At 45.2% G+C, this 22589-nt stretch overlaps 1 long non-coding RNA gene across 1 annotated transcript in view; it reads right to left on the bottom strand.

Moving 5' to 3' along the window:
* Positions 1-22589, bottom strand: part of LOC138769793 (uncharacterized) — a 59545-nt gene that overhangs the window by 4904 nt on the left and 32052 nt on the right. The window contains exon 3 of the long non-coding RNA XR_011359308.1: positions 18883-18927. This is a non-coding gene — a long non-coding RNA (uncharacterized lncRNA). The remainder of the gene's footprint in view (positions 1-18882; positions 18928-22589) is intronic.

The following is a 22589-nucleotide window of genomic DNA, read 5'->3' as shown; positions in this document are numbered from 1 at the left end:
CCTTCTTCATTACCTACACTGTGAGAGTTAACTGTGCTATCTGTAATGTTACATAGAACTGCGGGTGACATCTACTACATTATCTGTACTCAGATATCACTGTGTTATCTGTGGTGTTACATATGACTGCAGGTCACATCTACTACATGATCTGTACTTAAGGCCTTATTACACGGAACGATTATCAGCCGTATTCAGCCGGTAATCGTCCCGTGTAATAGAAGGTAACGATCAGCCGACATACAGCAACGATCTGCTGCCATCGCCCTGTGGAATAGGAGCGGTGGCAGCAGACCACTGCTATATGCTATGGGCTGTCTGAATGATTAGCAATCACCCGGGCAGCCCCCCTGGCTTTCACCCGCTCGCTGCTGCCACGTGTAATAGGGGCTTTAGAGAATTATCACTGTGCTATCTGTCGTGTTACATAGGACTGCAGGTCACTTCTACTACATTATCTGTACTAAGATATCACTGTGTTATCTGTTGTGTTACATAGGACTGCAGGTTACATCTACTATATTATCTGTACTCAGAGTTATTACTGTGTTATCTGTGGTTACATAGGACTGCAGGTCACACCTACTACATTATCTGTACTCAGAGATGTCACTGTGTACTATACCTGATGTTACGTAGGACAGCAGGTATACTTGCAATGACAGAAGTATCACTATTAGCAATTCCCTGATGAGGGTGGTTGTTCCATGTGTTTCACACAACTGGTGGGTTGGGTGGAGGGGCAGTTCTCTCCCACTAGGCAGGTAGGTCACTCTAGTATTGCTAATGTAAGTGTAAGGGGTTAAAAAAGACGCTCGTGGAGACTCGTTATCACATGTAAGAACAATGCCAATACACTATTGTATATGTTGGCATTCCTTTTTGTATATGTTGGCATTCCTTTTTGTATATGTTGGCATTCCTTTTTGACTAGTTGCCTATGTATACCCTGAATGTATTAGGAAACAATGATGTGCACATAGCCTTAGTCTTATTAGACATAGTAATAAATCAGAAGTAGGTGCATTGTCAGGTCTGGGCCCATATTACCCTGGGGCCCCGGTCTCTACAGAGGACAGGTGCAGGCCCCGGTACATAGTTGTCCAGCTTCAATGTATCTTTGTCCCATTGACTGGATCAGCATTTCCAGTATAGACAGTCCTCTTAGGTCTCTATGCTGCGCTATACACTGATACAATGTATCTACACACAGATGAGGTATCTATGCTGATACACTGTAACAACCGCTGGGTCAGGCAGGGAATTGTGCTATGTTTAGCTCATAGAGGATTGTCTGGATACAAATGTAACAAACAGATATGGAGAGTATTACATCTGTATAGGTTTTCAGCCACTGTATATTTCCATTCACTGACAGCAAAATGGAACCTCAGAAAAATAGCAAGTAAAGAGGCACTGCAGTCATGAAATTTAAAAAATCTTTAAAAAAATCTTCTGCCCTTTCCCTGTTTTTATTCTCATTCTAATCCCCTCTGGATGTCTAAAATCCTCTACTCTGGGTCCACTCTGACCACACTCAGCTCTCTCTTTCCCCCTCCCTTTGTAGTCACAGGACATAGTGCAGTAGGTACTCTGCACTGAGTTTTAAAGTAGTTTTTATTTGCATAGTTGGTAAAGCAGATATAAAATAACGTTGCGGTCTATACGACCTTCATCAGACTCATCATGAATTGGATATTAAAATGTGAGGAGTCCTGGTAGAACAGCTTGTGGAACAGCTTCAGTGCTGGGAGTGGAAGTCTTGGTATAGGCACAGACTGATAGATCCTGGTATCAGTAGGAGAGTTGTGTCGGCTGTCAGAGTGATGGCGGCAGGAGCCATGCCTGGACTGGGAGACTGAGGCTCGGGTTAGCTGTCTATTTACTTAGTATCCCAGCCCCAGGAGACATTATCTACATCATCTCCATGCACCTGTGCTGCTTCCATAGACTTATATGTGTCCCTGAGCCTAGGTTTTTCTTGTATGAAAAGTTATATTTCTATCTCTGCTTGCTGTCAGTGAATGCAGGCATATGTACCTTTCATTGTGTCACAGCTCTGTATATTGCAAATGGTATGGATGTTCTTAGAGTCTGGATGGAGCTAGAATGTTTCCACTCACAGTCAGCAAGCGGAGATCTAAACCCACACTACACCTCCCATCCCAGGTAAACAGATCTCCAATATGCAGCATATAGCTACACCATGCGCACGTCAGCTCTGCTACATCGTAAGCTAGTATGGAATACATACTGGGGTGATGTGATGCTCACGTTGTGGCAGTAATAGTCGTCGCTTATGACATTGTATTATTGGTAATATTAGTATAACGTATTTGTTCGGTAAGAGATTATGGTAATATTTAAAGTGATAATACTCCATCTCTACTGGTATTTGGTAACGGCAAGACTCTCTATTACACGGATACAGTATGGATCTCTATATTCCACATTGCTGGTACTGAAAACATACATGCAAAGATTCTCTGCAGAAATTCTTCAGCTTATCCGCCCCTGTGTGAACGCGGCAGCAAGCTTTATTCCCTGGCTCAGCATACAGTCCAATGGATTACAGAATACGGCTCTATTATAATCTATGGCGCTCATTAACTTTAATCAGTGTGACTGTGAGCCAGAGAGTGAAGCGTGCTACAAGGTTCTTCACACATGTTCTTCAAACACAGCCCCACTGCACCCCTATTGCTGCCTAGTATATAGTATATCAGGAGTATATTATACCACAGATAACATCCCTTCATCACCCCAATGTTGTCCCCCATCACCCCCCATGTTATCCCCCATCACCCCCACACACATTGTCCCCATCACCCCCCATCACCCCCCATTTTGTCCGCCATCATCCCCCCCATGTTGTCCCCCATCACACCCCATATTATCTCCCATCACCCCCACACACATTGTCCCCATCACCCCCCATGTTATCCCCCATCACCCCCATGTTGTCCGCCATCATCCCCCCCATGTTGTCCCCCATCTCCCCATGTTGTCCCCCATCCCCCCCCCATATTTTCCCCCATCACCCAGCACTTTGCTGCTGTCTTACCTGCCTGCCGTCTCCGCTGACAAGTATCCCACTGTGCTATCGCAAATAGTCATAGAGATCTATCTGCAAACAGCAGCATCAGGAGGATCTGGAGTCCTGAGGGAGTAGTTGTGTCACAGTCGGATCAGCCGCAGCTTTATAATCTCAGATCTCAGCCCCGACAGGTCATGAAAAGAAAACTAAAAGCGGCTGATCCGTCTGATGATCGACATTCGTACTGATAGTGATGAAACAAAACCAACAATGTGGTGATCATACAGAAAGAATGAAGAGATCCCTTCCTCACTGCTCTCCTGAAATACTCTGTGCTGCGGGAAAACCCTGACTTTCTCCTGAATGGCTGAGAAGTATGTATACCGCTCTGTATATACCCCAACACCACCACAAAGGAAAAATACAAACGGGAAGAATGCTGCCCTGTGCAGTCACCACATACCATACAGCACGTCAGCCTTCATAGCTGTCACCTCCTGCCAGTACTACATCCTTTGAGGGACTGCAGGGAAAATCCCCAACATTATCTGTACTCGGAGCTAGTTCTGTTATTGGTGGAGTTACATAGGACTGCTGGTCATATCTACTACATTATTTGTACTCAGAGATATCACTGTTATGCGTGGTGTTACATAGGACTGCGGGTAGTATCTACTACATTATCTGTACTCAGCAAGTTATCACTGTGTTATCTGTGCTGTTACATAGGACTGCTGGTGACATCTACATTATCTGTACTCAGAGATATCACTGTGTTATCTGTGGTGTTACATAGGACTGCTGGTCATATCTACTATATTATCTGTACTCAGAGATATCACTGTTATGCGTGGTGTTACATAGGACTGCAGGTAACATCTACTACATTATCTGTACTCAGAGATATCACTGTTATCTGTGGTGTTACATAGGACTGCGGGTAGTGTCTACTACATTATCTGTACTCAGAGATATCACTGTGTTATCTGTGGTGTTACATAGGACTGCAGGTCACATCTACTACATTATCTGTACTCAGAGATATCACTGTGTTATCTGTGGTGTTACATAGGACTGCAAGTATAATCTACTACATTATCTGTACTCAGAGATATCACTGTGTTATCTGTGCTGTTACATAGGACTGCATGTAGTATCTACTACATTATCTGTACTCAGAGAGTTATCACTGTGCTATCTGTGGTGTTACATAGGACTGCAGCGGACATCTACTACATTATCTGTACTCAGACAGGTATCTCTGTGTTATCTGTGGTGTTACATAGGACTGCAGGTAGTATCTAATACATTATCTGTACTCAGAGATATCATCTGTGGTGTTACATAGGACTGCAGGTAGTATCTACTACATTATCTGTACTCAGACAGGTATAACTGTGTTATCTGTGGTGTTACATAGGACTGCAGGTAGTATCTACTACATTATCTGTACTCAGAGATATCACTGTGTTATCTGTGGTGTTACATAGGACTGCAGGTGACATCTACTAATACTATAAAATAACGCTGCCTCTTCCTCGAGTTATCTTAGTGCGTGTAATTAAAGGGCCTGCCACCCCAACGTGTCAGTCCAATGTAAACACACACAAAATTCAATTGCGATTTTCTTTATATGAAAATTCAAATCTTACATTTCGTAAACATTTCACCACTTGTGTAAAATTCGCAGTAAATGAGGAAGAAATATAAAGTCCAAGGCTCAGTCCGAGCTCTATTTGTCCATTCGGATTAAATTCTTGATGGAACATCCGTGTTCACATGCCGTGCTCAGACGGAGCCTTGGACTTTATATTTCTTCCTCATTTACTGCGAATTTTACACAAGTGGTGAAATGTTTACAAAATGTAAGATTTGAATTTTCATATAAAGAAAATCGCAATTGAATTTTGTGTGTGTTTACATTGGACTCACTGTGTTACTCTGTGGTGTTACATAGGACACCTACTACATTATCTGTACTCAGAGAGTTATCCCTGTGTTATCTGTGGTGTTACATAGGACTGCAGGTATCATCTAGTACATTATCTGTACTCAGAGGCCCACTAAACAGGAACATTAAATGAGTCACTGCTATAGTGGAATTGTCACAGTAATAGGTTCTAGCAATAGAGCTAAAAAAAAAAAATGCTGAAAAACTCAAAATTACATCAAATTAGAGAAAATTTTATTGATTAATAACAACGTGACAAAACATCCGCAACGATCCGCAACTGATGATACATAATACAACAAAAAAGGAAGGCCAATATGTGTGGGCTACTAGTATGTTACAAGTATCAGTATGCATACAGTGCAGGTGCAGAGCAGCATTAGGGTATGTGCACATTAAGGAATCCCGGCGGATCAAGTGCTGCGAATTCCGCAACTCGCCCCAGTTCACGGCCACACGCATTACCGCCCATGCCATAGACTTCATTCTATGGTCGGGCAGATTCATTTTTTGGACGGACGGCGGAATCGGTCCGACCATAGAATGGAGTCTATGGCATAGACAGTAAGGCGTGCGCCCGTGAGTGGGGCGAGTTGCGGAATCCACCATGGGTGATCCGCGCGGATTCCGTAGTGTGCACATAACCTAATAGTGCATGGAAACAAGTAGATATATAATTACAGAGAACGCTCATGCACAAGGGGATCACACACAGTCTTGGAGCGGTACCTGTAAATCAGTAACAACGTATGGCGTCCACACACAGCCCCCACCCCAACGCACATTTCAGGGTCATTAGCTGTACTCAGAGATATCACTGTGTTGTCTGTGGTGTTACATAGGACTGCAGGTATAATCTACTACATTATCTGTACTCAGAGATATCACTGTTATCTGTGGTGTTACATAGGACTGCGGGTAACATTTACTACATTATCTGTACTCAGAGAGATATCACTTTGTTATCTGTGGTATTACATAGGACTGCAGGTCACATCTACTACATTATCTGTACTCAGAGATATCACTGTGTTATGTGTGGTGTTACATAGGACTGCAGGGAACATCTACTATATTATCTTTACTTACAGAGTTATCACTATGTTATATGTGATGTTACATAGGACTGCAGGTCTTATCTACTACTTTACCTGTAATCACAGAGCTGTCACTATCAGCAGTTTCCTGATGAGGGTTGTTGTTCTGGCTCGGCAGCATATCATAAGGAATGTAGTGCAAAAGGAAATTATTTATTTTCCAGCCATAACTCATCATTGCTGAACCTGCCAGATCGGCCCCTATATTCCTCCAGCTCCCCGCTCACCGACCAATCCGCACGTATAGTCCCCCCTCTGGTGTCTCACAAAGGAAAGTGGGTAGGTAAGTGAGGTGGGGGGATGGGTAGGACCCTCCCACTAGGCAGGTACACTGCTCCAGTACTGCTGATGTACGTGAAAGGGTTAAAGACGACACTCGCCATACCTTTGACATACCTATCTGACAGGCCGCCTATGTATACAGGGAAAGAACGATGTGCCCATAGCCCCATATAAAAAAAAAAGTTCATATTATAATTGTTCTGTACTATAAGCAGGCAACGATCGAACGACTAACGGAAATTCGTCCGTGTGTCATTGATGGAATTTTTGGAGCCGAGCGTAAAATCATCGTTAATCGTTCACAAATCTTTTGGTGTATGGACACATCGTTCTTTCATTCGGCTGGGTTCACACTTTGTTTTTTCATCTGTTTTTGCCAAAAAATGGATGGAAAAACGGATGCAATTGTGTGAACCCAGCCCTATTCCAGTGGTTCTTATACTAGAATATATGAACAATCGTAACTACGACCATTTGTAATTGTTTAGTATTAATTGGTGAAAACAAAAAATTGCTTTGTCTAATAAGACCCTAAGGGCCCTAGTACCCGACCACAAACTTAGGAGCGAGCGCCCTAAAAGCTCATTTCTTCAGCCACACTTATAATATTCCCTAAGGGTGGGTTCACACGTAACTGATCCGCAGCGGATTTCTCGCTGCGAATTGGCAGTGAGATCCGCTGCAGATCCTGCCCTGTACATTCAATGGCAGACAAACTCGCAGCAGAATGCACATCCCGCTGGGAGTATGTCTGCAGTCCACGTTAACCCCCCGTCCGCCGGAGCATATACGTTACCCGTCTCCGCTCCGGCTTGCTTCGGGGCTCCCGACGTCTTATGTCCCGACCAGTCAATCAGTGCGCTGCGACGGGGCAGCACACTGATTTGCCGAGCGGGACGTGCCGGGATCCCCCGAAGGAAGCCGGAGCGGGGACCAGGTGATATATACACTCAGTCGGCGCCATTGTCTGCCATTGAATGTACAGGGCAGGATCTGCAGCGGATCTTGGTGGCAACTGAGCCAGTTTCACTTTACACCATGTTTGATAAATCTCCCCCTATGTTTTTGCAATCCACTTTTTTCATCCATTTTTGCAAAAAAAAAAAAAAAAAAAAAGCGGATTACAATACGGAAGACACAAAAGCAACTGATGCGTTTTGATGCGTTTCTTTAATAGCGTTAGGCTACATTCACACTTCCGTTTGTTTTCAAGGATGAAAATCTGGATCCTATCATTTTTATCTGCAATCCGCATAAAATCGTCCGTTTTGCATCCATAGTGTCTTCCGTATTGTAATACGTTTTTTGTTTTTTTTTGCGGATCCCCAATAAAGATATAGTGAAGAAAAAAAAGGAGGATAGAAAAAATGATTTTCTGCAGTAACGGCCAGTGTTTGTGAGGATCATCCCGGCCGATACCGCAGTGCCGGCCAGATGATCTTCCTTTGTGCTGAATTGGGATGCGAGTGCATCCGTGTGCGCCCGCATCCCAATTCACCATAGCTGACAACGGAGCGTGCAGTCGCAGCCGCACGCTCCATTGTGTGACTTGTCAGGGATGTGCTGCCACTATTTATTAAATAGCAGCCTTACAAAACTGACATGTCAGTTTTTTGTGCGGCCGCTAGTGATCCCGGACGGAGTGTATACAGAGTGTATACACTCCGGCCGGGATTCCCTCTAGCTGCAGCACAACGTAAGTTTAGTATTAATCACGGTCGTTATTGAAGATTGGGAACCACGGCTGTGATTAATACTAAACTTACGTTGTGGGAACATAGCCATAGACTGTATCTACACTGACACACTGTAACGACACATCAGCACAGGGGAGAGAGTGTGATATGCTCATAGATAAAGAGAGATACTCTGCATGCTCTGATAGAATGTATCTACACAAACACAATGTAACAACACATCAGCCTAGGACAGACACTGTCACACATATAGTGCGATACTCTGCAGGATCACCTTGGCGTTGAGCTCATGTCTACGGCCGCAGTCTTTGGTCTTTGCTGGACCCTCTTTCGTTTTACAGGCAATTTCTCACCATATAAAACACTCTGAAATCATCACTGAGTGACCACATGAGAGCCCGGGCACCCTGCCACCTGCCTGGCACCCATGCCAAGTCCCAGCTGCCGGACAGGCCGGGCAGTGCAGAGATGTCTCACAGAAACAAGTGACTCAAGGGGTTTATGAGGCCGGAGGATTACCACTGTCTGGGGCGGCCATGTTGGCAGGAGCTCCAGATACACCTAAGAGGATGTGAGACTGCAGGGAGGGAGAAGAAGAGGAGAGACTGCAGGGCGGGAGAAGAAGAGGAGAGACTGCAGGGCGGGAGAAGAAGAGGAGAGACTGCAGGGAGGGAGAAGAAGAAGAGAGCCTGCAGGGAGGGAGAACAGGAGAGACTGCAGGGAGGGAGAAGAACAGGAGAGACTGCAGGGAGGGAGATCCAGAGGAAAAACTGTGGTGAGAAAGAGAAACCAGAGAGATAGGATCACTTGTGGGAGTGAAAATGCGGCAAGTACAGCTCCTACAGGGGTCCCAACATTCTCAGGCTTCAGAGACACAGAAAGATGGAGATTATCACGCTGTCCTGTAGCAGCCAATCACGGCCTAGCTTTTATTTATCATACTGTATATAAATATAGAGACATATATATATATATATATATATATATATATATATATATATATATATATATATATATATATATATAAGGAGACGCTCACTAACGCTTAAAGCTGGATTACAGGGTTATTCTCCCTGGTGGCACATCTGCGGAGCGGGTACAGAACATGAATATGTCTGTGTTGTTGTGCAATATCTGCACCGCTGTATAGTGATCCATGCATATCAATAGGATGGTTGACAGACAATGTTCGGTATTTTGATGGAGAGGATTGGCTCATAGAGGTAATAATGTGTATTTTACATCATAACAAAGAAACTTGGCAAACTGTAAATGAGAGCAGAGGACAGAGCGGTAACTCTGGTGCATCTGCCACAAAGCGCTCATTGTCCAGCACAGCGGATCCCAATCTGTGCCTTTGGCAGAAACCAGTATAGCAAAACAAATATTATTGTATCCTATATGAGCCTCGCTTGGTATGGGCACCAGGAGGAGCCTCCAAGCAACTTCCTGGCATCACGCTAGAACCCTACAGTGACATTCACCCGCAGTAAAACTGTGACCTATCCAGATTTAAAGGGAATCTGTCACTCCCTTAAGGGGGATTATTTATAAAATTGTTTTTGTTACCCGGATAAGCCCTTTAATAGGCTCTGTAAGCGAGCGCGGATCTAGCAGATCAGTACACACTTAGGGCCCTATTACACCAACAGATTAAATGACAGATTTTTTTAAGCCAAAGCCAGGAACGGATTTGAAAAGAGGAGAAATCTCAGTCTTTCCTTTGTTACCTGTTCTCTATTTATAGTCCATTCCTGGCTTTGGTTCAAAAAAATCTGTGCGCGCGCGCCCACATCAGAGCTTCCCATAGCCCACAGTGAAGCAAGCGGCCGGAGCCGCTCGCTTCACTGTGTGAACTGACAGGTCTTTCAGTGAATTCCGGACGCAGAAAACTGACATGTCAGTTTTTTCCGGCGCCACATGGGATCCCGGCCAGAGCGCATACGATGTGTGTACGCCCCGGCCGGGATCCCATTGCACATAAGGCTATGTTCAACTCCGCAAAACTTCCAGTTTTTAAAAGAGAAGTCCCATAAAACTAACAAATGACAGACATACATCTTGTCAGGCTACTTTCCTTAATTCAGATCACTGAGGGATCAAGTTACAGCTGCACATAGAAGTCTATGTAAGGGGAAGGAGGAGAGGTTACAGAGGGAGACAGAGGCTTAGGGCCCTATTCCACAGGACGATTATCGTTCGCATAAATGTTAACGATAAACAATCCAAGCGACCGCTATTGTGAAAGACCTGAAATCGTTCGCCCATTTACATGAAAGGATAATCGTTACTTATGATCGTTCTTGTGGTCGTCTTGTCATCGCTATTGCGTTCGTCACTACTGCGAACGTCCGAACGACGTCTTATTCAATGCGAACGATTTGCAAACGAGCAACGATAAAAATAGGTCCAGGTCTTATTTAACGATCAACGATTTCTCAATCGGTCATTAATCGTTAACTGCTATTCAACCGAATGATTATCACTTAGATTTGAATGACGTAACGACAATCTGAACGATAATCGTTTCATGGAATATGGCCCTTAGAGAGAAACTGTTGTGATAAACCTCCCCCGTCCTGAATTCAAAGCCAACACTACTCACTACTGCTCTATAATGTCCTCTATGTTGCTTCTGCCTCTTTCAGGGTGTGCTAGAAAGCTGTGTGTGTAGTATATGGAGACAAAACTAGTGAAAGATGCCATATACAAGTTATATAATCGTGCGCTTCCTACACACAGAATGGCCTAATCGAAAAAACTGCTGAAAGATCTTGTACTGATATACCTCCCCAGTGATGGGGGGAAAAGCCTACACTATTCAGTACTGCTCTATAATGTCCTCTATAATGTCCTGCAGAGACCATGTCCTCTATAATGTCCTGCAGAGACCAGAAGAAAACACTGTGGAAGTCTTGGTAAAGCCAAAATTATAGTGTGTTGATAATACATAACCAGGAAGGAGACCTGATCCCTGATGAATACACACACTTTATATTGATTTAGGGTGATGCCCCTTGGCATATTGCACAAGTCTCTGTGAACAGCCCAGATTATAACACTTATAGTGGCACCCATCCCAGATCACAATGGCACAGGATGCTGGGGATGGAGGCGTTAATATAGATTAATTATATAATGTTATTTTATCAGGAGATGTCAGGATCCCTGTTGTCTTACCATTCCTATATAGACACCTAGTATGAGTATATGGCACCTGTGTCACCGCGCACCATTAATGTCCCACACATTCCAGAGCTGTCAGCCAGACACAATGTAACATGCGCTGAGCTGACACCAGACTCCCCTGGGACTTGGCAGATCGTCTGTTGTTAGCGATGATTATCTGAGGACTCCGGGGAGCTGCGTTAGGCAGCAACGCTTTACTGACAGGTGATATCAGCGGCGTAGGTGAACTTAAAGCGTAACTGTCATTTCAGGGCCATTTTTCTGAAAACATTAAATATCAACAGTACAAGCGATTTTAAGAAACTCTGTAATAGGTTTTATGTACTAAAAGTGTTTCCTTCTGTACTGAAAAAGCAATCTCCCAGCCTCCCCCCTCACATCAAATGAAGCAGGATTTCTGTGTCCATTATGTGGCTATGGAGAGGGGAGGGGCTGTTAGGAGTGACTGAGCACGGAGCAGTCCTGCACAGCACAACACCCTGCAATCTTCTCTCAGTAAGTTCATAGATAAGCGCTGACCTTTCTGACCCCAGAATCCTGCGGTTTAGGTGCCCAGAGAGTCTACAAACAGCTGACCTTCATGTCACCTCTTCCTGCTCCCTCATCTCCCTCAGCCCCTCCCCCCTTCATAGGCTTACAATGGAGAGAGCAGAGCCCGTCTTCACTGGCTTATCTGTAATGAAGACGTGTTTGCCTGATAATGCACATATAAGAAGTCAGGGGGGGAGGCTGGGAGATTGCTTCTTGAGTACAGAAGGAGGCTTTTTTCGCTGATAAAACCTATTACAGAGTTTCTTAAAATCGCTTATACTACTGATTTCTGCAATAAAAAAAAACATGACAGTTACACTTTAAAGGGGCTGCGCCTAATATTGATTGTAATGGGGGGAAATTTGCAGGATCTACGAAAGATGGAGGTGGAAACCGGTGGAGACCAAAAATCATGATCTACTTTAAAGGGGTTATTCAGCGCTACAAAAACATGACCACTTTCCCCCTACTGTTGTCTCCAAATTGGGTGGGGTTTTGAAACTGAGTTCCATTGAAGTAAATGGAGCTTAATTGCAAACCACACCTGAACTGGAGACAACAGTAGGGGGAAAAGTGGCCATGTTTTTGTAGCGCTGGATAACCCCTTTAAGTCCAACGCATTTCAAGAACACACAGTTCTTCCAATAACGGAGAACGCGTCCATATTCATACACAGTCGTTGGTTTGACACGAATATGCAATGTTTATCATCACAGGACCTGATGCAGAGGACTGTCTGTTCTCTGAACGTGTTGCGCTAAGGCTGGTATCACTTTGCCTGTTTATGGTATGTGTCAGGAAAGAGTCAGTAATCGTATCCATAGACCCCTATTATCCTACAGAGGCCAAAAGAGCTGCCTAATCTGCGGCCGATCGTCTGTTTAGTGTAGGCTGTCAGTTTCCCAGGCTGTGCTGTCAGTTTCCCAGGCAGCACAAACAGTACAGGAATCCGCAGCCCGGCAGCTTGATTTGTTAGTTAAGGCACCGCAAGTGAGCGCCAATCTTATTGATCGTCACTCATTTGGGGAACAAGGAGAAAGTGAGCACTGATCTTCCTTCACTATATCGTGTCGTGTAATATGGCCTTAAAGGGAACCTGTCACCCCCCGTACCGGGGTGACAGGCTCCCGACCCCCCGTTAGAGACCCCTATACTTACCTCATCCCGCCGGGTCCCGCTTCTGGATTCGGTCGGGTCCCGGAGATCTCAGCCGCTGCAGCCCGGCGCGCGCGCTGAGAGATGAGTCCAACACCCATAGAGAATGACAGGAGAGTCCAGCGCTCCGTCATTCTCTATGAGCGTTGGACTCATCTGTCAGCGCGCGCGCCGGGCTGCAGCGGCTGAGATCTCCGGGACCCGACCGAATCCAGAAGCGGGACCCGGCGGGATGAGGTAAGTATAGGGGTCTCTAACGGGGGGTCGGGAGCCTGTCACCCCGGCACGGGGGGGTGACAGGTTCCCTTTAAAGCGAATGAACCACTATGTAAATTGCTTGGTGTTTTTTACATGAACAGACCAGTGCCGTTGCGGAGATGCTGGTCCCGCAGTCCTTTTACCAAGCACCGGCCGGGCATGTAGCACTGGGGGCGGGCCCGCCAGCCCCCAGTGTGATGAATCCCCCTCCCCTCTGTGAGGCAGCTCCATTAAAATCAATGGAGCTGCGTCACAGAGGGGAGTGGGGTTTGTCATACTGGGGGACTCCAGTGCTTCATGTCTGGCCAGTGCTCAGTAATCGACCGGCACGCAGCACGGCAACCAGGCGCCAGTTAAAAAAAAAGGGCAGTGACACCGGCATACCCACGCCGACACCAGTCTGTCCATATAAAAAACCTGATGTAGCTGATGATACATTCACTTTAAGTAGTGGAGAGTTTCAGTAAACTTTCCCCTATCTTCTTGATAGGAGGCCTTGCAATAAAATCTCTTCTGTATTGCATTTGCAGATGAGTTCATAAATAATCTTGCTTCTTTAACCCACGTCCGCGTTACTCCTGAGTATGACTGACTGTTAAGATAAGTCTTATTTAGTTTAATAAAAATACTTTAAGAACAAACAAAACCCATATGCACGAAGCAGCAATGCTCCCGCCCCATGTGACGCACTCCAATAAACCTTATTCTCACCATGCCCTAGGTCAATTGTCTGCAACCTGTGAAACTACAACTCCCGGTGTTATCATGATGACACTACTAAGCAGGTGGTGTTGTCATGGGGACGCCATCCGTACCGTTCTGAGAGCTCTGTAATGAGACAAATATCTCTTGTTATGGTCGCCCCCCACTATCCCTATGAGTAATAACACCGAGAAAGAGACAAGGCCGCAGTCAGTGATTGGCTGAGCGGGCTGTCACTGCAGAGATGGGTTCGGTGGCAGAGAAACAGCAGCAGGACACTGGGGGAGTATAGAGAGGTAAGTATAACATCTTTATTATTTCTATATACCGACGCTGGGGTACCCCTTTAAACTGATTTGTGTTGAGGAGGAGTTGTGTTGTTGTCCCTTTTGTTTTCCAGGGTCTCAATCTCTGGTATACTACCATTTGCTTACATGAATATTAGGCATTCTGTTACCTGCCAGGCATACAGGCATATCCTGTACAAACACTGTACATGAACCGATCAAACATGACAAGAATGAACAGCAGAGCTGTCAGCCCCAGGTGTACAGAAGGGATGTGATAAACCTCCAGACATCAAATTACAGGTCACTTCACAAGGATGCACTGTGATAGGGACCACTCCTTATAAGCCTCCCCACAGGCTGCAATACCACCTCCTCCCCTCCAGGGGCAGATGGTAACTGCACTGCTCCACAAAAAATGTAGTGCAGCAAACAAAAGTTACCAAAGCACCAAAACAGTTCAAGGCTGGGTTCACACTATGTATATTTCAGTCAGTATTGTGGTCCTCATATTGCAACCAAAACCAGGAGTGGATTAAAAACACAGAAAGGCTCTGTTCACACAATGGTGAAATTGAGTGGATGGCTGCCATATAACAGTAAATAACGGCCATTATTTCAATATAACAGCCGTTGTTTTAAAATAACAGCAAATATTTGCCATTAAATGGCGGCCATCCATTTCACCATTGTGTGAACAGATCCTTTCTGTGTTTTTAATCCACTCCTGGTTTTGGTTGCAATATGAGGACCACAATACTGACTGAAATATACATAGTGTGAACCCAGCCCAAATATGTTTAGATAGTTACATAGGTATTAAAGGGGTTGGCCACTTAATAGTAAAATAGTTCAGTGTACAGTATTAGTAATTGTACTCACAGCCCTTACTGACAGCAGCCCCCTGTGTACCTCATAGAGCTAAAATCAGGCTCCTCTCCTCCAGGCTGTGCTGTCCTGTTCTATGGTGAGTCTGTCCAAAAGATGGCCAACATGAAGGAGCATGTGACTATGTCCCGCCCCCTGTGTCCACCACTGAGCTTGTATATGCCTATGGTGGACACAAGGGGCAGGGCATGGTCATATGCTCCACCATGTCGGCCATCTTATGGACAGACTCACCACAGAGCACTATACTACTGTACACTGAGAAATTTTACTATAAAGTGGCCAACCCCTTTAAGGTTAAGAAAATGCCAATTGTCCCATTGCAGGGAGAAGAATCCCTTTCCAAATCCCTACCTCCCAACTTTTGCAAAGAGCAAAGAGGGACATGTGCGCCACGGTCCCCATAGCCATGCCCCCATAGCAACCCTCCATAGCCACGCCCCCATAGCAACCCTCCATAGCCACACCCCCATAGCAACCCTCCATAGCCACTCCCCTACAGTCACCATATGCTGCTGACTGAATAGTGCCCTATATAGTATCCAATCCCCCATTATAGTGCCCGACATAGTATCCAATCCCCCACATAGTGTCCCACATAGTATCCAATCCCCCATATAGTGCCCGACATAGTATCCAATCCCCCACATAGTGTCCCACATAGTATCCAATGCCCCATATAGAGCCCCACATAGTAGCCTATGCCCCCATATAGTGCCCCACATAGTAGCCAATCCCCATATAGTGCCCCACATAGTAGCCAATGCCCCCATATAGTGCCCCACATAGTAGCCAATCCCCATATAGTGCCCCACATAGTAGCCAATCCCCATATAGTACCCCACATAGTAGTCAATCCCCCCATATAGTGCTCCACATAGTAGCCAATCCCCCCATATATGCCCAACAAAGTTGCCAATTCCCCATATCGTGCCCCAAATATTATCCAATTTCCATATTGTGCCTCCAATAGTAGCCAATACCTCCATATATGCCCCACATAGTAGCCAATCCCCCATATAGCGCCCCACAGAGTAGCCAATCCCCCCATTAGTGTGGCCCCAGCGAAAAAAAAACAATAAACCAGTAACTCACCTGTCCTCCGGTCCCAGCAGCTCCTCTCCCGGCAGAGCGTGCACTCCCGTCATCCTCCGGGGCGGGCAGCGGGGTACAGAGTCACTGACTGTACCGGAAGTGATTCATGATGGAGGCTGCAGGTCACTTCCGGTACAGTCAGTGTCTCTGTACCCCGCTGCCCGCCCTGGAGGATGATGGGAGTGCGCGCTCTGCCGGGAGAGGAGCTGCTGGGACCGGCGGACAGGTGAGTTACTGATTTATTGTTTTTCTTCACTGGGGCCCACATATACTGCGGGACACGGGGGGCCGCTCCGGGACCGCGGGACAGCACCCCAAAAACGGGACTGTCCCGCGGAATCCGGGACAGTTGGGAGGTATGCAAATCTGACAATGAGAATAAATCCCTGGATCAACATCCTATGATTAGGATGTTGGTCCAGGAATTTATTCTGATTGTCAGATAATGAAATAGCCCCAAGCTTGATAACCTGTCCTTTTCTGTATTTGGCCGATAATAGCTCTGTGTAATAGAAGACAACAATTAGCCGACATGCACGATGTCGCTGATCGTTGTCTTTCAACAGGCTGAAACTGCAACGATCAGCCTAAAAAAGCCAACTGCTGGCGTTGCACCACAGAAAAGGCGTGGCAGCAGCAGACCACCGCTATCTCCTATGGGCTCCCCGGATGACTCTCGCTGTCAGCATGTGTAATAACGCCAGTAGCGAGCAGTGAATGAGGAGCAAGCGAGCACTGACCTGACAGGTCAGCGCTTGCTTGCTCCAGCTGATCGCCCCGTGTAATAGGGGCCTAACCACCCATTCCCGTAATGACCTTGGTCGCCCTCCTCTCCCTCTTCTTATATACAGGACTCTATGCCATGTGTGGTCTGACCAGTGATTTATAAGGAGGCAAAACTCTGTTCTTTAGCATCTATGCCTCTTTTGATGAATCCTATGATTTTATTAGCCTTGGCAGCAGCTGCCTGGCACTGATCACTATTGTTTAGTTTATTATTCACCATAACCTCCAGGTCCTTTTCTGAAGAAATCTTAAGGTGCGTTTACACAGACAGATTTATCTGACAGATCTTTGAAGCCAAAGTCAGGAACAGACTATTAACAGGGATCAGGTCATAAAGGAAAGACTGGGATTTTTCCTCTTGTCAAATCCATTCTTGGCTTTGGCTTCCAAAATCTGTCAGATAAATCTTTCTGTGTAAACGCACCCTTACCCAGTGTTTTATTAGCATGTTATTGTCCAGATTATCTCTATGACCCAAGTGTAAAACTTTACCTTTAGCCACATTACACAGGAGCCAATAGTGACTGAATGTTCGTGTGTATAGAGAGGACGGGGGGGGGGGGGGGGGGTGTAGATGACTATCCACACTATATTTTAGTTGGTAGTTGCCCTCCCCCCATAGAGGAGTACTCAAATTAACTGGTTTCAGAAAGTTATATAGATATGCATGTTTACTTTTTATTTAAAAGTCTCACACTTTCCTATACTTAGCAGCTGCAGTAAGTATGACACAGTGCTCTCTGCTGCCACCTCTGCCCATGGCAGGAACTGTTCGGAGCAGCAGCAAATCCCCATAGAAAACCTTTCAAGCTCTGGACAGTTCCTGACATGGACAGAGGTGGCAGCAGAGAGCACTGTGTCAGACTGGAAAAAATACACCTCTTCCTGCAGGACATACAGCAGCTGATAAGTACTGGAAGACTGGAGATTTTTAAATAAAAGTAAATTACAAATCTATATAATGTTCTGAAACCAGTTTATTTGAAAGAAAACCCCTTTAAACACTCCTCCAAACTCATAACCATCTTCTCCCCCAGCACAGCTGCCCCCTTCCCAATCAGGTGTAGGAAACCAGTCCAGTTCTCCATTAACATAAACCCCCCTTGAGCGATTTATTTACCCCCCTAATCTCCCGCTCAGGTGGGGCACGTGGTACAGGTAATATTTCGGAAAATATTACCTTTGCGGTCCTTGTCTAAGGTTTACAGTCCCTGACCCTCCACCTCCACCTACAATGTGCACTGTGACTGCTCAGTCTTCGACCCTCCCAGTAATCTGTTATCTCAAACCACAATGTGATGACAATAGAACTGAGCTGCAATACCGCACACAAACTAAGGACAAGAGTGGCGCTGTTCCTGGATAAAAAAAACTGTTTAAATAAGTTTCCTTATATACCTCCGGCACTGCAGCCATTTCTGTTCCCTCGGTTTTATCAGCCGCTGAGTGTTTTATGAAGTGCCGCAGCCCCTATCAAGAACACTAGGTTACCGCTGGCCGCACGCCATAACGTTAATGCTTAATGTGATGATGTTCCCCACAATAACACCTCTGCACCTTTCACAGTCACACTATGTATGATCCCAGGGCAGGAAATGTTTATGTTTGCTCACTTTTATTGGCCGCTGTGTGTGTTTAACAGGGCGCCGCATCCCTGTCCCACATTGAAAGCGATAGTTCATGTTTTACACAAAACAAATATTGAACACAAGCTGTAAGCAATTCCCATAATAGAGAACGACTGTAAAAGACGTCTATTGTAATGTTGTGTCTGGTTACCTAGCTTTACCACAAGCCTGAGCGGTTCAGGGTCGGCGCCAATGTATAAGTGATCAGTCAGGGCTCTGGGTGACGTATAAGAGCCCTCTATGGCGCTCCTATACATGTCAATATAGGCCAAACCCCCCGCTGCGTTGCCGGTACTTACCGTATTTTAATGGCCGCCGGAGCGTCTGACCCACATCTCGCTGATCTACAACAAAACAAGAGCAGGATTAGAAAATACCTCCGAAACAAGTGAGGGCTATGACTGCTTTCTTCCTTATAGTTACCACATCCCCACCCAGAATCATGTGTCACCTAGATTTTATTTTACTGATTAGAGTCAGATACTAAAACTTGTTCTTTTATTATAATCTGATTCTGTTTTATGACTATAATTTCTTTTATTTGCCTTTTTGTACATTGTTATGGGGGCGGCCATCTTGCCTGGGCTGTTCTTAATAGCATTTAGTGATAAGCTTTACAGCAAGGCTCATGGACGTAGACGACAATAGACTCTGCCCCCTTGTGAGACATTACTGAGCACGCTCTGTGACCTGTGAAGAGGTCCTTACATAGGGAGCGGTTATTGTCTCCTCTATCTACTGGTGTCACATGATGCTGCAATGCTGTACAGATCACTTTCCAGCAGCCTCCTCTTATCACCACAGACACAACAGGAAGTCTCAGCTTAGTTTTAGCCCCAAAGGTGAGAATGAGAACTACAAGATCTCAGGATTATTTTATTATACAGATAGAAAATTTGAAAACCAAAAAAACACCAAAAATTCTTAAAAATATGTTTAACATAAAAACATTATTTAAACAATAAGTTATTCTCTGATGACACTGTCCCTTTAAGTAGCCTAGAACAAGTAACACAGTCTGACACAGTGCTCTCTGCTGCCACCTCTGTCCATGGCAGGAACTGTCCAGAGCAGGAGAGGTTTTCTATGGGGATTTGCTGCTGCTCTGGACAATTCCTGACATGGACAGAGGTGGCAGCAGGACATACAGCAGCTGAAACGTAAGGTAAGACTGGATATTTTTAAATAGAATTAAATTACAAATCTATATAACGTTCTGAAACCAGTTGATCTGAAAGAAAAAGATTTTCGTGGGAGTACCACTTTAATGTCAGGCGATAATTTGAAAGCAAGCTACCTTAAAAAGTGGCACATGAGAGATACTCTGCATATCCTAAACCATGGGTCTCCAAACTGGGGCCCTCCAGCCGTGTCAATACATACATTTCCCATCATGCCTGTACAGCCAAATACAAAGCTTTGGCTGTATGGGCATGATGGGAATTATGGTTTTGCAACAGCTGAAGTTTGGAGACCCATGTCCTAACCAGTAAATACATGAGGAGGGGAGAAGAGGGGGATGCAACTGCAGTTTTCATTGCAATGCTGAGAGAGGGGAGAGGGATCAGCAAGACATTACACACACTGTATATATATGGCTGCTCTCATCTAATCCACAACTACTGAGCATGGGAAGGAAAACCATTCTGCCAAATCAGGTCACCATCATTAAAGGATTGGCCTTGGTGATGTGTAGCTAATGGGTCATCTGATTGATGTCCTTTATAGCAACTCATTGTCTCTTACATTCCAGGATCAACATAGGGACTAACAGGGACTTTTACAAGGTCTCGCATGTCACCTGCAGGTCGATGGGATTGAGTCAGAGAGGATCGAGAAGCCAGCCCTGACAGAGGGCAGAGAAAAATTAAAACGTTTTGGGGGCCATAATAGGCTGGTGTTGGGCGTTTATTACTTCCTTCTTACGAGTGGTAAAACATAATAAGGCTAAGTTCACACAACGTTTTTCGAGGTGAAAATATGTTTGTATTTTAATAATTACGGCCATAAATAATGATCATATTTACACCTGTATTTTCGTTGTGTGAACAAAGCCTAAGAGATTATATTGGTGTAATTGAAAAAAAAAATAGCATACACTTACCTCCCTGGCTCCTGCCCATGTTTTACTGCTCTGGTCCCCAGTGTGTGGACGCCTCCGGGGTTTGGGATGTGATTTAGCAGGTCCGTTACATAGTTGGCACGCCGCTACATTTAATAAATGGCTGAGTGGGGCTGCAATGTCACGTCTCAAACCCCCGGAAGCAGCCACACACTGGGGACCAGAGCGGCGGAATAAGGGCAGGAGCCAGGGAGGTAAGTGTATGTTATTTTTCTCACCCACCCTTCCCCAGGCATTCTGAAAAAAGGGGTCCTGGATGGACAACCTCCCTAAGATGCCCATACACCAGGGGCGTAGCTAGGGGTTCAGCCTTGGGGGGGCGAGTGAGTCTGAGTGGGCCCCCAACCAACCTTACCCATAGGGAACCTCAGCAGGTGACAAGGCTTTCTGAATAATAAAGGGAATATTCTTCTACATTACTCATAGTGGATAAGGATAAAGAGCAGTGTAAGAGGCTTCTGTACATTTCACATATAGAACCACAAAAAAATTTAAAGTGCTTAAGATTAGAAAAATATAGCTGCCTTCTTCCACAGACAGCACCACTCTTGTCCTCAGTTTGTGTGGTATTCGACTGAAGTGAATAGTGCCAAGTTGTGATACCACACACAACCTAAGAGCAGGGGTGGCGCTGTTTTGGAAGAAAGCAACTATGTTTTTTTTTCTCAATTCTGGAGAACCCTTTTAACCAGATTATCTTTGCCTAAAAATAATAGTGGTATAGGTAATATGTTTTTAGACATTAAGGCTATGTTCACACTACGTATGAGTCGGCCACATTTCGTACGCCGGCGTACATGTGCGGCTGAAACTACGGGCGTGGGGGAAAAAAAAAAAAATCGACATGCGTACGAACCGCGAACATACGCCCGCAGTACAGTTATGCTTCCCTAGCTTGTTTCGAAGCGATCTGAAACAGGTCATTTACTTGGAAATCTTCGCCCGGCCCAGTAAAACTCACAGAACCTTTTGAATCGAAAAATCAAGTTCAATTACGCTGAAATAAGTACTCCGTACGGGACCGCATGGAAATCCACGGCCGTGAGTTTCAACATTTCCGTCCTCAAACAATGGTCTTTTTCATTTTTCACGGCGCCGTATACGATCCGGCCGTAAGCTCATACGTAGTGTGAACTGTGCGGCCGTATATCGTATACTTTCCAGCGAACGCATCAACCTCAAAACTACGTGCAGAAACATACGCAGTGTGAACATAGCCTCAAAGGGGTGATCATACATGTACAATCCAAGATATGTGATGAGCTGCAAGATATCCATTTCCTATCTATCTATCTATCTATCTATCTATCTATCTATCACAGTATATAGGTAGCACTATACCAGTAGTGGATCCGAGTGCCAGCAGGGACGGCTTTGACCAGGAGCCTGTTGTATATAGCAAGGAATTACCCACAGCACAGCTTAGAATTCAAACGTTGTGATTTATTTCATATCCAAAAACAGCAGTAAACAGTGCAACACAGCAAGGCGAGTCTGATGCAACGTTTCTGCGGCCTCCGCCGCCTTTCTCAAGCATACTCTATCTATCTATCTATCTATCTATCTCCTATCTATCTATCTATCTCCTATCTATCTATCTATCTTTCTATCTATCCATCTATCTATCTATCTACCTATTATCTATCTATCTATCTATCTCCTATCTATCTATCACATTACAGGAGGAGATATAAGAGGACAATGATCACATGTCCTTCATGCACCAGCATCTTCTCAGCCCCGCCCCCTCATGACATCACCACAGTTCCTTCATCCACAAGAATCCTCTCCAGTTCTCAGCCCCGCCCCCTTATGACGTCACCACAGGTCCTTCCTCATCGCTCTGCAGGCTGTCTGCAAAAGAAATAGCATTAGCCTCTGAGA

Source organism: Dendropsophus ebraccatus, chromosome 12 (assembly GCF_027789765.1).
Source record: "Dendropsophus ebraccatus isolate aDenEbr1 chromosome 12, aDenEbr1.pat, whole genome shotgun sequence".
Taxonomy (NCBI): domain Eukaryota; kingdom Metazoa; phylum Chordata; class Amphibia; order Anura; family Hylidae; genus Dendropsophus; species Dendropsophus ebraccatus.
This window is presented reverse-complemented; position numbering and strand designations above follow the sequence as displayed.